The sequence below is a fragment of the Mytilus trossulus genome, unplaced genomic scaffold (assembly GCF_036588685.1).
Source record: "Mytilus trossulus isolate FHL-02 unplaced genomic scaffold, PNRI_Mtr1.1.1.hap1 h1tg000138l__unscaffolded, whole genome shotgun sequence".
Taxonomy (NCBI): Eukaryota; Metazoa; Mollusca; class Bivalvia; order Mytilida; family Mytilidae; genus Mytilus; species Mytilus trossulus.
The window spans coordinates 2,388,886-2,406,504 of NW_026963302.1; the positions used below are offsets into that span (position 1 = coordinate 2,388,886).

Genomic DNA, 17,619 nt, shown 5'->3' on the forward strand with positions numbered 1-17,619 from the left:
AACATGTTGAAATACCTATGTATTAACAGTCAAGCTTGTATTCAGATTTTATCTTTGTTTTATTATTGGAGATATATTCTTGTCTTTGGACTATAGTTATACCAGATTATCTTCAGTTCATAGATTTTTATTCCTCCTTGTTTCGTATTCAAAGTTTCAAATATTCTTTTTAAGTTGGAATTTAAATGTAACAGAAAATATCTTACCTTCAAAACACAATCTTTGGTAATAGACGTTAAATATGTTTACTTTATTTACCCACCACTTTCGAAATTGCCGTGTGTATTTATGACCCATATGCAAAACGCAATAATATTCACGGTAATTAAATGAAAAGGAAATGCATGTAATATTTTGACAGTGTCCAATACATTGCTGTATATCCACATCTTTTTTTATCATACGGATAACATCATGATCTTCGCTCATCCAAAACACATGGTATGGTAGAACCTCAAAGCCTAAATCGTAATTGTAATTTCTGCACCACAAATCACGTCTTGCTAAAAAGGATATATAATGATTAATAATGTTAAAGAAGAGTAGTGCCAAGCAGCTTCATATTCATCTTAGTAACGAAGTTTCAATTCAGCACTAGAACAATCTTTTTTGATTGGAGTGCTTAAAGTTGAAATGGTATAGAAAAAGAGTTAAGTCCCATGAGCGAACGTTGATAGGAGGCAAGAAACAAATACCTTCTGATATATTTGCAGGATTCAAATATATGTTGGGTTCCAAAAAAGGGACGAAAGATACCAAACTCATAAATCTAAAATAAACTGACTGACATGGTTAAAAATAAAAAAAGACAGACAAAAAATAGTACACATGACACAACATAGAAAACTAAAGATTCTAATGCAATTTGTATGTAACAATTTATTTCATTGGCTAAAAGTTGCCGTCAAATCCACAGCTGACCAGGCGTAACTAAGGAGGAACAACCATTTCTTATTTTGAATCAACAAATGTTCGATTACTACTTTATAATCCTAAATAAAACAACACCTACCTCGAATTCGCCGTTTTATTGTTAATTTATCCGAATTTGACGCGAACAGGTAACGTAATAACCCCCAGTTTGTAAGTTTTCATTTGTATGACGTCACGTTTACCCATGACGTCTTTGCGGCAAAATCATTTATGAAGTTTCGCACATTTTGTTTTATTTGTCAAATTTAGACATTTTTCCAAGTTTTATCATATTATTTTTTTTGAAATGCATTAGAATCGGAATAACAGTACTGTAGTTGAAGAGTTGCCACCGTCAATTTTGATTTGACGGTCGCAAATCTTCGTTTTTTCTGTCAAATCTACAATTGACGGTGGCTTCTCTTTAACTACAGTACTGTTATTCCTTAAATAAACAACATGAACCCCACCAAAAACTAGGGGTTATCGCAGGTGCTCCGGAAGGGTAAGCAGATCCTGCTCCACATGTGACACCCGTCGCGTTGCTTATGTGATAACAAATCCGGTAAATAGTCTAATTCGGTAGGTCACATTCATGAAAGGGAAGGGGATTGTCGTTACGACGTAAGGAACATATCCGATATCATCTGTGAAATGGTTATTTCGTAACGGTCAACCAACTCGTGATGGCGTCCGTAAAATTTACGAAGGGATAATTTCAACTACACCATTTGGAACTCTTGGTTTTAATAGCTTCCTTATAAGCAGCAACCCTCTATCAAGAAAATAATGATAGGAAATGCAAGCACGGAAATATCGTATCAATTGGGAGATAAATTCCCGTATGCAGGTGCTGCTGGAATGTTGCTACTTAGAAATGGAAAGTTCAAAATTGGAAAGCTAAAATCATCTCTTTTGTCGTAAAATTTTGTTTTCAACCGACCCTCATTGTAATTTCTAGATGTGAGTCAAGATATGAGGCCGGCTATACTGTATCTGTAGTATCCTTTATCTCTAGTTCGTTGGGATATATGCGTTCCACATAGTTACCAAATTTTGAATTATTTAGTGAAATGGAAGATACATAATATATGGCAACAGTGACGTCATGCCATCCCAAATCTATAGCAGATTCATTACCTTAATACAGATTTTGATATTGAAATGATGTTCCGCGTAATTTTTTTTTATATGTGCATGGTACATGTACCTGTTTAACGTATTCATTAAACAACCAATTAAATATAAAACAAAACTGATAAATAAAAATAAATATTTATTTCATTGTGTATTCATCTTTTTACCTTACATAAAAAGGGTTTGGATTTTTTTCTAAGTAAGTGTAGATAAAAGATTACACATACATCATTGTGCTCTTACCTTGTTTAGGACAGCCAATTATTTCAAGCTTTAAACATACATCTGTGTATTCAAGTGGGACAATTTTTATGTACCTGCTGTAAATTTCTGTGACGAATATAAACTGCTGTATTGATACTCCTATTGAGAGATCGGTTCTGAACACCTGTTGGAATATTAAACAAATTAAATGGAATTATTCTTTATTCGTACGGTTGTAAAAACTTTCAGATTGGTTTTATTGGTATTATTGATATTTTTTTAGTTGATTTTTTTGTTTGCCTTCTGTCGGTCTACATTTTATGAGTCTAGCCATTTCGACTGATTTTTTTCATGTCTATTCTTCTAGATCGACGCAGCATCAAGTCACTGGCAAAGTGGGAATCGCGGATCGAAGAATCAGCGGTAAATAAATACGTTTTTCTTTGTTGATATTATATTACTTATTTTTTAGGGTTTAGTGTTCCTTAATCATGATCGGTTAATACTTAAGTTATATGGCTATAACACATTACAAGAATCCACCGAAATATATCAGGAAAAACTTGATCTCTTACCAGTAGTCAGCAAGTCAGTTTTAACATAACTGAACACTAATATGGTTATAATCATAAATTTACTGTTTAAAGTCATCTGAATTTTTCGAAATATTTAGGTTTTTCTAACCAACCGTAACTGTTAGCAAACCTTTTCAGATTTGTGTGGTCCGCAATGCTCTTCAATTTCGTACTTGATTTGGACTTTTGATTTGTTTTGAACTAGATTCGAGGTCCCTGAGTATTTTGTAAAAGTGAATCTGGAGAACAAAATTGTCATCCGCGTCTATGAAAAAAAAGTTTATTTACATTTGATTAAAATTACCGAGATTGACCACGTTTACCGTATTTCATAGTATATAAACTTATTTTTTTGTCTAATATAAACATAAATAACATATGTGCTTATTTAAAAAAATTCAAAACATCAATAAACGATCAATTGATCTTTAGATTAGACAACTAACCTTTATTGTTCCCTTTGGATCCTCGTAGGTAGCAAGATTGTTTCTATCAATCCCGTGTACAATATTGAATGAATTTATAAGTTTTAGATTTTGTCCGTCTTTAATTCCTTGTTACTCTACGCCTTGTACTTTCAGGGCCACTATCAGATCAACCTAGAAGCAAAAATTATAGGTTTGAGCACTCACGATCTTGGGTATTTAGATACCAGTATGGCCGTCTTATCTGTAATTTAAGCGACTATGTGTAACGTTTTTTTTTTACTGAATGTGATATAACATGGCGAGTGATGTATGTTTAGTGAGGGATACTTTTTTGTCAAATAATTTGGTCTCGCTATTTTACAGCAAGCCCCAAAGATATTTATTGTTTTCGTGATTTGTCTATTCCAAATCGATTTATGAGATTTTAAACTGTTGTCGCAAAAATATCATTAACAGAAATAATGAACTAACAACCGACCTTTTTTTCAATTTATCAATATCATGTGGTAATATATATTAAAGAATAAGAGAAATGGGAGACAATGAGACAACTATTCATCCAAATCACAATCTGTTAAAGTACACGATCATAGTTCAAAGTACGCCCTGAAACACGGAGTCTTCGCTCACACCGAACAGCAAGCTATGAAGGGCCCCAAAATGACTAGTGTAAACACATTCAAGCGCCTCTAATCTATATTAAAAACCCAAAAACTGATGAATCAACATCAACAAACGACAACCATTGAACATCAGGTTCCTGACAAAGGACTGGTACAAACAAATGCAGCGAGTTTAAACGATTTCATATATACCAACATTCAACCCTACATAAAACAATAGTGTAACATCCCAACATAGAAAGACGCAATATAACATATCAATTAAAACAGTTAGCTCAATCAGAAGACATACTAACATAAACACGTGTACAAATACATTTGATTTATGAAACAATGTAAATACAAAATCAATAAAGTTAGGGATGAGATGTTAAAAAGTTTCAGTAAAACAACCATAATCTTGAACAACATGACGCAAATTAAAAGAATTAACAGAGGAAAATGAAAATAAGGTAAGGTATACAGTAATTGAAAACGGAAATATGTTTTACAAAACAAATAACTATGTTGTTCATAGTACGAGAACAGAAATAACGAACACTTATTAAAGCTGGTATATATTAAAAAATAGAGAAACAAAATATAATACTACATTTTAAATATAAAAAAACCATTACAAATTGTATGACCAGGTCATATTAACAAGAAAGGCATATTTGTATATTATCTGAAGTTCATAATTGTTTTTGTTAGATTTTAAGCTAAGTTATTCAGCAATAAATATATTTTACATTAAATGATTTCGTTACCGATAACCGTAGACTACATTGTAGCCTGTTAACTTGATAACCCCTAACAAATACACACACAACCATGTATGTTTCTTACCATAAACCATGGGGTATCATCAGTAGAACGTGCACACCAGCCATTTTCAGGTCGAAATAATCGACCAAAGGTAAATTGATGATCACTGTCCTTATGTGATGAAGATTCAATTTGATAATCATAGACGTCACCAGTAATTAGTCCAAGTCGCCGTCCGCACAGTGTTGCTAATTTAAAAAAAGAAAAGATCAACAACATTATAAAAAAAATGAAAAAAATGATGAATATCAGTTATTTTGGTGTTTTTATTATTTGGAGTGAGACATGAAATGATATTACTTTACGACGTATGAATGTCACAGAAGTCTTAAATCTGAACAGCACCGATTTTTCTTCATTTTTAAAGTTTTCCAATGAAGCAATATTAGGTGTTAAAAATCTCCGTTATCTCATTTCATTGAGTTACACTACTTTGCTATAGAATGATATATGTTTGATACTAGTGGTTGTAATAATCAATATTTTTTAATGTTCTTGACATGACATCAAGCTCCCCTTCAAAAATATAATTGTAACTTTTCATCCAGATGCAATGGTACAACAAATGTATGTTTTTTAGACATAATCGATTAAACTCATCCTCAAGTGTGCGTTGAACTATAAAAGTTGTTCAAAGCCTGGAGCCTCTGACCTTTGTAAGTCTTGTATTATTTTTAATTTTAGTTTCTTGTGTAGAATTCGGAGTTAAGTATGTCGTTTATTATCACTGAATTAGTATATATATTTCTTTAGGGACCAGCTGAAGAACGCCTCCGGGTGCGGGAATTTATTGCTGCATTCAAGACCTATTGGCGACTCTTTTCTGTTGTCTGCTCGGTTGTTGTCTTTTTGACAAATTTCCCATTTTCATTCTCAATTTTATTATAACAATTTTATTTAGTCCTTGCATATAGAGTATTTAACTCTCAGCTTGAAAAAAAATATTCAAGGATTTGTATATTTAATAATAATTTCTTTGTTAGAGGGTTGGTGCTCGCATCATAGTTGTTTTACCAAGAGATCTATGTCATGAAGTTAAAGTCCCATTGTTCAGTTTACAGACGTTATCACGAGTTAGTTGATCGTTATGGAATATCTGACACACCTAAATAAACAATGTGACACTTACATCTTCCAACAACCTGTATTTTGTCTATTTCAAAGTAATGGAAGTATCCTTGCTTTTCGTCAGGGTCTGTAAAGTCAAAGTTCTTTACGCTTATATATTGTCCTATAATTGGACGTTTACACTGGAACCGAAATATTTTGTGTTTCCAGGGGTTTCTGTTATCGTCACATCTGTAGGCTCCATATGTCAGGAAGTCCCATCGATGTTTACTTACATAAGTTCCAACATATCTGTTGTTTATTGGGTACCATACTGTAATATAACGAAACAAATTGTGTGTCATTGGCAATATTCAATATACAATGATTGGTTGGTTATATCTTATTCCTGAACTTGAACATTTTCTTTCGGTCGATGGAAATATCCTTTTTATCCTCCAAAGTTGCTTCATAATTTGTGAGAGTTCAGCTCTTTATATTTGTCTCAAAGGTAATGGGATAACACAAAATGATGAACGCAAAACATAGGCTACATTGACAAATTCGAATCATCATTTGTATATTCGAACATAACCATTTTAATGTGTGAAGAGACTTATCTTTAGGATGGCCTACATGAAAGGCTTGAAAACAAAAAGTAGGAGACATGAAACGTTCAATTCGGATAAATGAACACACAAGAATTAGAGAAAAATTTTCATAAAAAAGTACTTAATTGCATAAAAAGATATTTGGAGAAATAAATTCAAAACAATTACCCTTGATAAAAACCTCTTAAAATGAAATCTGGGTCCATTAACCAATGGCTCAAATCTAATAAAATTATGAGTTCTCGCTTTTGCTAATGTGTATTTTTCTCATGCATAACTTTGATTGCATGTTTATTTTCACTGTTGTTTGATAATTCTTTTCATTATAGATGTATACGAATAATTAAACAGAATTGCTGATCTGCTTAAGATATTTGCTACAAGGTTGACCTATATGCGCATGTGGTAAATAACAAAAAAATATTATGAAACTGAAACACAGCTTTCTACTATTACAAGACAGGATTGAAACATAAGTAAACGGCATCGTATGAGGGTTTTCATAGGAATATTCCCGAAAATACCTGAAACGCTGCATTAACTCTATAGAATTAAGAAATTAAACGGACTTTGTTTCAGGAAAGACATATAGTCGCCATGCCATGAAAAATGGGTGTATGGTCATTTTAAAAAGCATACTAGTTTTACTTTTCTTAATGATCAGGCATTTTATACATATATTTGGTTATGGAAGCAAGATTTAGTGTGGTTTTAGTTCAGCTGAAGAATAAGTTGTTGATGAAAAGATACCAGAGGGACAGCCAAACTCATAAATCGAAAATAAACTGACAACGCCATGACTAAAAATAGAAAAGACAAACAAACAAACAATAGTACACATGACACAACATGGAAAACTAAAGAATAAACATCACGAACCCCACTAAAAACTAGGGGTGATCTCAAGTGCTCCTGAGAGGTAAGCAGATCCTGCTCCACATGTGGCACCTGTCGTGTTGCTTGTGTGATAAAAATCCGGTAAATGGTATAATTCGGTTGGTTAGGTAAAACATTTTGTCCGTTTCACGTTAATATTATTAATCTCACCTTGTTTTCGGTAAAGAACAATTGCATGAACTTCAATATACTCTTCTAAGTTAAGTAAGTACCATGGCTTAACATATGGCCTCTCTGATACATATGATGCTCCATTAGCTGTAATTCACCATAATATGTTTAAGATTAAGGGCCAAATCGAGTTAATATACACAACCTGCTTTCAAACCTCTCTAATTCAAATAAAAACATTTCTTGAACTTATCACGAAGACGCTTGGTTTCTATTTATGTGTAAATCCATACTATGTGCATCACGGTTGAGCAGGTCATGAAAATGTTAATGTCAATGTGACACAACTGTTCCCTTCGTTTTGTCGACTTGATTCCTTTTTACAGTCGAAAACGATTATAAGGAAGCATTTATTTTGCCAAGTAAAATCAGAATCCGTCTTTTGAACTTCATCAACTTTCCAACAGAGAGATAATGATCTCCTCATAAGTAGTTCAAAGTTGTGATACTCCGCTGCATGCACATTTGGTATGAAGCTTGGAATAAAGGATTCACTATTACAGTCTAAAATGCTTTATGTCGTAATTGTCTACTATAAAACATTGACAATGATAAGAATGACGGTCTGTTGTAAACAAAAACAATCAACAACATATATAACCTCAGCTTTCTTGTTGTGATCTTTTCATTCATGTAAGGGAAATTCGGGAGTCTCCTATTTCCTGAGTAAATTTCTCCTATATGCTACATGTATGATATTCCCTTATAGCTACTTTTATGCTACCAATAAACGAATTATACTACTTACAATGATGTTTTCGGATCAAGGATCGAAATAGTGCTACACGAGGAGCATGATATGTGTCCTCTTCCTGAGCACATGATATTATCTCCGGTGTTAGTAGGTAACATATTAGTCATTATTTCTTAATTTAGTGTTTGTAAAATATGTTTTTTCTGAGAGTTACTTTTTCATTTTGTTGGTATTTATTTTTGTCATCTTCGGCGTCTCCATTGCCCTTTACATATATTTTGCCTATAGTAGCTAATGATCAAAGCTAATCAGCGTTATCATAAGTTAATTATGTTCTCTCCTTCGTTTTCGCTGTCGTATGTTAAATCTTCAAAATTTTGTTTCATGCACACACATCAGAATAGTCCTATGTTAGAAACTTAATGGATATAATCAGTTAGAAGTTATTTTATCTTATTTAGAAAACAGATGTCAACTACTTAACAGTACATTAGAAATTAAGAAATAGTTAGGACCAACAACACATCATTTGCATATTGTATCAATTTACAGGTTATTATCAGACCATTAATCTTCATCCAGTTATTTATGTAAACATACAAAGTGTGTATGTATTCAGGACATTCAAAACTCATTGTAGAAATGCATTTTTGCATTGGTTAAGTGGAAACCTAACGACAACATATGCGAACATGCTTTTTTCAACCAGGGATTCTTTTATACCGGTAGAACCAACTTTTTTGTTTTTAGACAAGTGATGTTTTGTAACATACCAATTAAACCATCCAATGCATTTGAAGGCGGACTTCCATTACTATGTTGGACTGCATTATAGCTTTTTCCTTTCCCAAATACTTCCAGGTTGTCTTTCTCTGTAAAACAGAGATATTATAAATTAACTGCAAGCTCTATACAAATAGCTTTAGAAATAATATTGGGAGTCTTGGCTCATAATACAAAATTTGCCAAAGCTGATCTGCATATTATCCGATTATTACATGACAGTAATTTAAATAGGATGTACTACAAGTCCTAGCTATATTATCAGACAAAGAGGAGAAGTTAATACATCAGGATCATTCTACTGAATCATGAAGGAGTGGTTTTTTAACAATGCGATTACATTTTGTGGTAAAATAGTAATGCATTCGATCTGCCTCATATCTTAACTTACATCTAAAAATTTACAATGAGGTTTAAAAAAAAACCCATTAAGACAAAAGAGATGAATTCTGCTTTCAAATTATTTACTTTCAATTTTTAAATATCAACATTCCAGTAGCCTCTGGATTCGGAGTATAAATCTCAAATAAAGCTACAATATTCTTGAGTTTTATTTCCTGTTATGATATACTTTATAGAGGGTTCTTGCTCCCAAGGAAGCTATTAAATTAAGAGTTCCAAGTGGTGAAGTTGAAATCATACCTTTGTGTATTTCACGGAGCCTTCACGAGTTGGTTGACCGTTATGAAATAGCCGTTACACAGATGATATCGAATATGTTCCTTATGTCGTAACTACATTGCCTTTTCTTTTTCTTTGTTTATGAATGTGACATATCGAATGAGACTTTTTAGTGGGTTCATAATAACATTCGAGTGACACATATAGAGCAGATCTGATTAACCGTTCCGGAACACCTGAGATCGCCCCAGGTTTTTGGTGGGGTTCGTGTTGCTTATACTTTACTTTTCTTTGTTATGTTTTGTGTACTAAAATTTGTCTTTTTTGTCTTATTGCTTATTTTCTTTGGTTACATCTTCTGGCATCAGACTCGGACTTCTCTTGAACTGAATTTTGATGTGCGTACTGTTATGCGTTTACTTTTCAACATTGGCTAGAGATATAGGGGGAGGGTTGAGATCTCATAAACATGTTTAACCCCGCCGCAAATATTATGCCTGTCCCAAGTCAGGAGCCTCTGGCCTTTATTAGTCTTGTATTAATTTAATTTTAGTTTCTTGTGTACAATTTGGAAATTAGTATGACGTTCATTATCACTGAACTAGTATATATTTGTTTAGGGGCAAGCGGAAGAACTCCTCCGGGTGCGGGAATTTATTGCTACATTGAAGACCTGTTGGTGACCTTCTGCTGTTGTTTTTTTCTACGGTCGGGTTGTTGTCTCTTTGACACATTCCCCATTTCCATCCTCAATTTTATGGTACTAGTTAATTATTCCACACACTGCAGCTGTTTTGATTAAATTGAGAATAGAAATGGGGAATCTGTCAAAGAGACAACAACCCGACCATAGAAAAAAAACAACAGCTGAAGGTCATCAAAAGGTATTCAATGTAGCGAGAAATTCTCGCAATCGGAGGCGTCCTTCAATAAAAAATATATATAATTATAATAGAAAGTAAAATCACAAAAATACTGAACTCAGAGGAAAATCAATTTGGAAAGTCCATAATCACATGGCAAAATCAAAAAACAAAACGCATCAAAAACGAATGGACAAGAACTGTCATATTCCTGACTATCATTTTGATAGGGTAACTTATTTGCATCTAATCATTTGTGTACAATATTTCAATTTGTAATATTTATATAGACGTGTATTTTGCTGCTCATCAATATGTTATGATAATAATTCTACTTTGCATTAAGTACAAAGGGTGATCAATTTAAATTTATGCATCCTTCTCTTTCGGCTTTCCTTGAAACTGTCAAAACCAATACGATCCAATAACTTTTTTTGAAAATGAACGAAATTATAGGTTCAAACAACGAAATCATGGTACGTCACACTCGGTTGCATACGAAGAAAGGTCGAAAAAAAATCCTTAGAATTTGATGGCTGCCTGTATGAAATTAATCATATATATTTTTCGTTTCAGTAACATATGTTTGAGTCATAAACATATCGTGTTATAATGTTAAAAAACCCAATTACTTTTTTATTTTGTGTTTCTATAGATTTTTTTTGGAACCGGTTACATGATTAATAAAGCAGGGGAAAACGAGTGAACATTGAAATTGTAAACTTCTAGTATAATTATTTTCTTATATACAATAATATTTGTCTGTTGTACTGTACAAGATTAAACGTTACTCAGTCCAAGTATTCATTTTTTTCGTAACAAAGATAAATTCTGCCCAATTTTTGGAAAAGTGCAAATTGTAAACAGATAGGAGAAAAGCAACTGTGGTAACATTTCTCTAACTGTTCCTTAGAAATACTCACCGCATTCTGGAATATTACAACTTGCTCTCTTATAATTAGAATAGCAACTTGGCGGTTTCCATCTTGTTTTTCTACAAAAGTTGTTTTCGAATTCTCCAATCCACAGTGTACTGGTGGCAAAGTCTAACTTCACATCTGACCATAAATCGCAGGGTTTTCCATATTTTGAAATATTTAGTTGGCCATTATATGAGGCACCATTATCAGTTTTATACATACATTCCCGTTTTTCTATTTTTGAAATAAAACAAATAAAATTCCTTAATGTGGTGCCATCCATATGATCATTAAATGTTCTTCCATCAAAGATCAATAAATGGAAATTCACCTCAAGTGTCTTTATGTAGTGACATCTGACTACAAACTATTACATTAAACTTCACAAATATGAAATTCAGATGCATATATATTAAAATCAAATTGATAATTAATTGTACAATTTAATATCAGATGGGACATCCCAAACCAATATAACAGAATTTGAAAATAAATTAAAGAAGCTAGCTTTATTTCGAAGACAGCTTTTTCTCAACACTTATTTAAGTCGTCCGAAATACTCACTACAAGATGCAAATTGTTTCGATTGAACAAACCGTAATGTACAAATGTACACATGCAAACATACTACAGTTGGCAATTAATCAGATACCATTTGATACAGGAGAGTCTGGGTGTGGTTAACATAATGTACAGAATAAATGACATATAATTAAAAGAAAATAAATGGTAAAAAAAGACCTAACATACAAATGTGTATATGTGCATTGGCATCAAGAACAGTGAACAATTAGAAATAGACTAGAGAAACATATTGAGGACATAAAGGACCTTCCATCTTGATCCTAATCAAAAATACTTACTTGTTGGTTGGTAGTAACATAAAGGTAAACCAATATGGGAAGTATGCGTAGAATGTGATAGAAAATTAGGTAGCATTCCATTAAGCAGAGAATGATTGTCGTAAGGGAGGTAAACTGCGTCTAATTTCCAGTCCATGTTATCTATTTCTTGACATTTTTCGGTGGAAGGTCCCTAAAACATAATTATATCTAAACAATAGAAAGATAGAATATATGAAATATGCGTGTGTGATACATAATTAGAATATATTTCGTTTTTTATGTCTGTTGTTTTATTTTATTTTGAAGAAAAAAATCTTGTGTGTATCATATTAAAACACGAAGTCATAAGCTAGACCTGTCCAAAATATATCAAGCCCTCACTTCTTATACGTCTAGTTTTCTTTGAAAAAAAAACATTTTGTTTGTTAATGTTACACATGAAGAGAAAGATCTTCGTACTAATTCAAAGCACCTTAGATTATCTAAGGTTTGCGATTGATTCAGTCTTTGGTTCTTTTATGTTTTGTTTTGAAAATGTTGTTTGTCTTTTAATCGTCTTTTTTTGTTTTTGAAATGGCATTGTCATTTATTGCAACTTATGAGTTTGAAAGTCCCTTGAGTATCTTTCGTATCTCTTTTTTTTGTAATTTCTGTTTTCCTGTTCCGATATCATAAACTGAATATATAAAATCTGCCTTCATTAGTTATTATTTTGTTGTTGGACGAATCTTTATACATTGTAAACGTTGATAATATTTTAATATTTCTGCAGAGTAAGTTGCGTCCATAAAACTGGTTAAATATAAGCAATTATTCCATTTGATAAACAATGGGACATTAAGACCTGGCGTCTATTCAGTTCCAATAATACCCACCAAATATAAAATGAAAGGAAATTCACTTGGAAGATGCACTGACTGATTGACACTTCCATCTTCTCTACAGCAGTACACAATCGCGACGTCCAGTGAATCATCTAGTATTCTGTGTGGTAGTTTACCCCCAAAACTATACTTGTAACCACTGATGATAAGTCTTCATTCGTCAAAACCTTAAGTAAAAGTTACCAAAAAAGGTACAAAATATCAAAAATACTTTTAGTTATTACATATCGGTATAACGAGTATCACTTTTTTACTTTGACTGTCCGTCTGGTATTTTTCGTCCCTCTTTTATTATGTTGATAAGAATAATAAATTATAAAGTAATATTCATTCTGAATTTTCAAACAGTTTTTTTCATAAGTATCTATTGATGTTATTAAGTACAATTTGAACACTTTGGTCGTAGTCAAAGATCATCTGTTTAGTTTGATTCTGACCGTTTAGAACTTGAAAATTACTTGTACATTACGTCAACATACTGAATTGTCTGAAAAGCTACTGAACAGGATTTTACTGACTGATCGACATTTTGATTCTGAACGGTACTGAATTTACAACAAGACAATTTGGTGCTTAGTTTTCATATGATGTTTAGATCAACATGGCCATTTTAGACATTGATTATCTACATTTAGTTGTTACTCTGAAGACAGCGGAATAATGAATAATTTTTTTGGTAGGATTTAATGAGAATAACATTTCGTGAAAACCGAGACTACACGAATAAAATAACACACACCACTTATAAAAGAAAATATCTTTGCATTATTTAACTTTCTTGTGTTAATATTGTAATATAGTACAAAGTAAGTATATGATGTCTTTTTGTGTCGGGATGTATAAGTACCCGGTAACGTCCACTTGTATTTTTGTCCATCTGATGAGTTAAACCTTTTTCAACTGATGTTTATAGTTCGTTCTTATGCTGTACTGTTATACCACTGTTCCAGGTTAGGTGGAGGGTTGGGATCCCGCTAACAGGTTTAAATAAACTCATCATAGTTACCAGGACTAAATCAAGTATACGCCAGACGCGAATTTAGTCTACACCCCGCCACATTATTTGTTTATGTGCCTGTCCCAAGTCAGGAGCCTGTAATTCAGTGGTTGTCGTTTGTGTATGTGTAACATATTTTGTTTTTACGTTCATTTTTTTTATATGTAAGTAAGGCCGTTAGTTTTCTCGTTTGAATTGTTTTCCATTGTCTTATCGGGGCCTTTTATAGCTGACTATTCGGTATGGGCTTTGCTAATTGTTAAAGGCCATACGATGACCTATAGTTGTTAATTTCAGTGTTATTTTGGTCTCTTGCGGACAGTTGTCTCATTGACAATCATACCACATCTTCTTTTTTATATTTCGTACGAGAAATATTTCAGTGTTTGTAGATAAACAAAACAGATATATCTTAAATATAAAAGATACCGAACCTCGAGTAAAATCCAACATGGAAAGACGCTAATTAAATGGCAAAATACACTAAATTAACGGCAAACAATTTTCATATTCCTGACATGGTACAGTCATTTTCTAATGAGCCATACATTTGAATAAATCTGATTTCATAGCTAACTGAACCTTTCAAATTTCATTATATTGACATGATATTGAACAAAAAAAGCAGACAAACTATGTAAAAATGTAAAATAAAAAATTAGGGATACAGCAATCAACATAATGTTATAATCATGATATTAACTATAAAAAAAATATTCAACAACAAAAAACAAGGAGGCATATAATTAAGGCATATAAAGAAAAACGAAAGACAAAAATAGAAATATGTACGACAGCACAATAACACAATAACGGCATAAAGTAGCACCGAGTCATGTAAAATGAATGTCAACCACAAAATGAAATTGAAAATAGACTATACCGTAAAAGTAATAGACTAAAAAGAGACCAGATTTGTCACCCGTAAAAGAGGGACGAAAGATACCAAAGGGACAGTCAAACTCGTAAATTTAAAACAAACTGACAACGCCATGGCTAAAAATGAAAAAGACAAACAGAAAAACAATAGTACACATGACACAGCAAATAAAACTAAAGAATAAACAACACGAACCCCACCAAAAACTAGGGGTGATCTCAGGTGCTCCGGAAGGGTAAGCAGATCCTGCTCCACATGCGGCACCCGTTGTGTTGCTTATGTGATTACAAATCCGGTAAATAGTCTGATTCGGTAGGTCAAATTCATGAAAAGGAAGGGGATTGTAGTTAAGACGTAAGGAACATATCCGATATCATTTGTGAAACGGTTATTCCATAACGGTCAACCAACTCGTGATGGCGTCCGTAAAATTTACGAAGGGATGATTTCAACTTCACCATTTGGAACTCTTGGTTTAATAGCTTCCTTGTGAGCTGTAACCCTCTATCAAGAAAATCATGATAGGAAATGCAAGCACAGGAATATCGTATCAATTGGGAGATATATACCCCGTATGCAGGTGCTGCTGGAATGTTGCTAATTAGAAATGGAATGTTCACAATTGGAAAGCTAAAATCATCTCTTTTGTCGTAAAGTTTTGTCTTCAACCGACCCTCATTGTCAATTTCTAGATGTAAGTCAAGATATGAAGCCGACTTAACTGTATATGTAGTATCCTTTATCTCCGATAGATGCACATAGTCACCAAATTTTGAATTGTTTAGTGACAGAACGTCATCTATATAGCGGAAAGTAGAGTTAAAGGATATTGCTAACTTCTTATTTTTCTTCCTAAGAAGTTCCTGCATGAAGTCAGCCTCATAATAATAAAGAAACAAGTCAGCAAGTAGAGGGGCACAGTTTTTACCCATTGGGATGCCGACAGCCTGTTGAAAAACACGTCCTCCGAACGTTACAAATATGTTGTCAATCAAGAAATCAAGCATCTTGATAATATCGGTTTCAGAGAATTTTTTGTTTGAATCAGAATAATTCTTTACAAAGTATGATTTATCCCTCCCTAAGACAAGATACTTGTCTTGTAAAATAGTCCCTAAGAATGCTGATTTATTATAACATTAATAAACAGTTAAGTTTTTCTTAAATTGTGCTGTCCCAATTATAATTGTATCGAAACTTTCTGTATCCATTAGTATAAACAAAATAAATTATGAAAAGTAAAGTGATATTCAAACGAAATTTTAATGTACAAATATGAACAACTTGAAGTCCAGAAGTTAATGTAGTTGATATTATAAAGAAAATTTATTGGCAATGTTTCTATGATTACACTATTGACTTAAGCGAAGAATACCATACTTTGAAGGTACTAATAAAATTGAGAATGGAAATGGGGAATGTGTCAAAGAGACAACAACCCGACCATAGAAAAGACAACAGCAGAGGGTCACCAATATGTATTCAATGCACCGAGAAATTATTACATCCGAAGGCGTCCTCAAGCTGGCCCCTAACTAAATATCTATACTAGCATGAAAACCTGTCGGTTTTTCTTGGGGTTTAAATTCAGAACAAAACGAATTACAAAACAATGTATACTACATGTATGAGTTCCTGATTAAGGTTTCCTAATACACTTACCGAAAGGACACTTCCCACCAGATTTGTATATACAGTAATTTCCAGAGGGCCATGTTCTGTTGAATGGATTATCATCATCAGATATTGTTCTGTCTGTATTCATGACACAAAAATTCATCTGCATAGCATGTTTAGTGTATGGACCAAGAATGTGTGGCTCAAATGTAAACAGGTCGTCATCGTTCCAGATGAAGTTCATTGAGTTATCAAACAGTGTCAAATTGATATACCCACTAGACCATCCGTATTCACTACCTTCTGGGCATCCAAACATAGACGAATGAAGTGCATATGATTCTTCTGGCCATTGCGTCGACTTTATTTCTAAAAGTAAAATCCCTTATATCAGTTTAAATCTATTTTAGAGAGAATTATACATATTTCGATTTTACAACAAAACCATTTCAGTTTACTAACTTTTAATAACGTATGTCTTTGAAACAGATATTATATTACTTTTTGCTATAATAATACTCAATTTTATCTATGTAAACTTGTTTTGAATTTAGATATTTTCTTTAACAGGAGAGGTTTGATGAAGCCACGAAAAAATACCGGATTCTGAACTTCTGATTTTAATTACAGAAAATATATGCACTCTTACATTGACATTCTTACAACAATATTGCTACAACAAACTGTGTCATCCATAACTTGCATTGCAGGATAGTATAGTTCATTAACTGGTGATGGTTTAAGTTTCTATGCAGCTTCTTGTTAAATGCAAAAATCTATAAACAAATCAGAATATCTCGAATATCGCTCATCCATCCAAGAATTTCAAAACGGTAAGCATTCGAAAATATTACAGGAAGAAGGTGCATGTTTCTTGGGCTTCGATCTACTCCAAAATATGATGTATTTAACATGTGAGGAATACATTCTTTATCAGCATAGTTTTACTGATTCACTAACTGTGTTGAAACAGCTGATCCCTGATTCGTAAATTTTCGATTTCTTTGGATTTTTCTTTTGCTTGTGTATTCTAACTGAATTTAAGCATCGATAAACTATCGATTTCTAATATTTATTAATTAACAGTAATTTATATATCTCTT

At 32.6% G+C, this 17,619-nt stretch overlaps 1 pseudogene; it reads right to left on the bottom strand.

Annotated features, from left to right (window-relative positions):
- LOC134700424 (uncharacterized) overlaps nt 1-17,619 on the bottom strand; it is a 38,408-nt pseudogene that overhangs the window by 20,628 nt on the left and 161 nt on the right.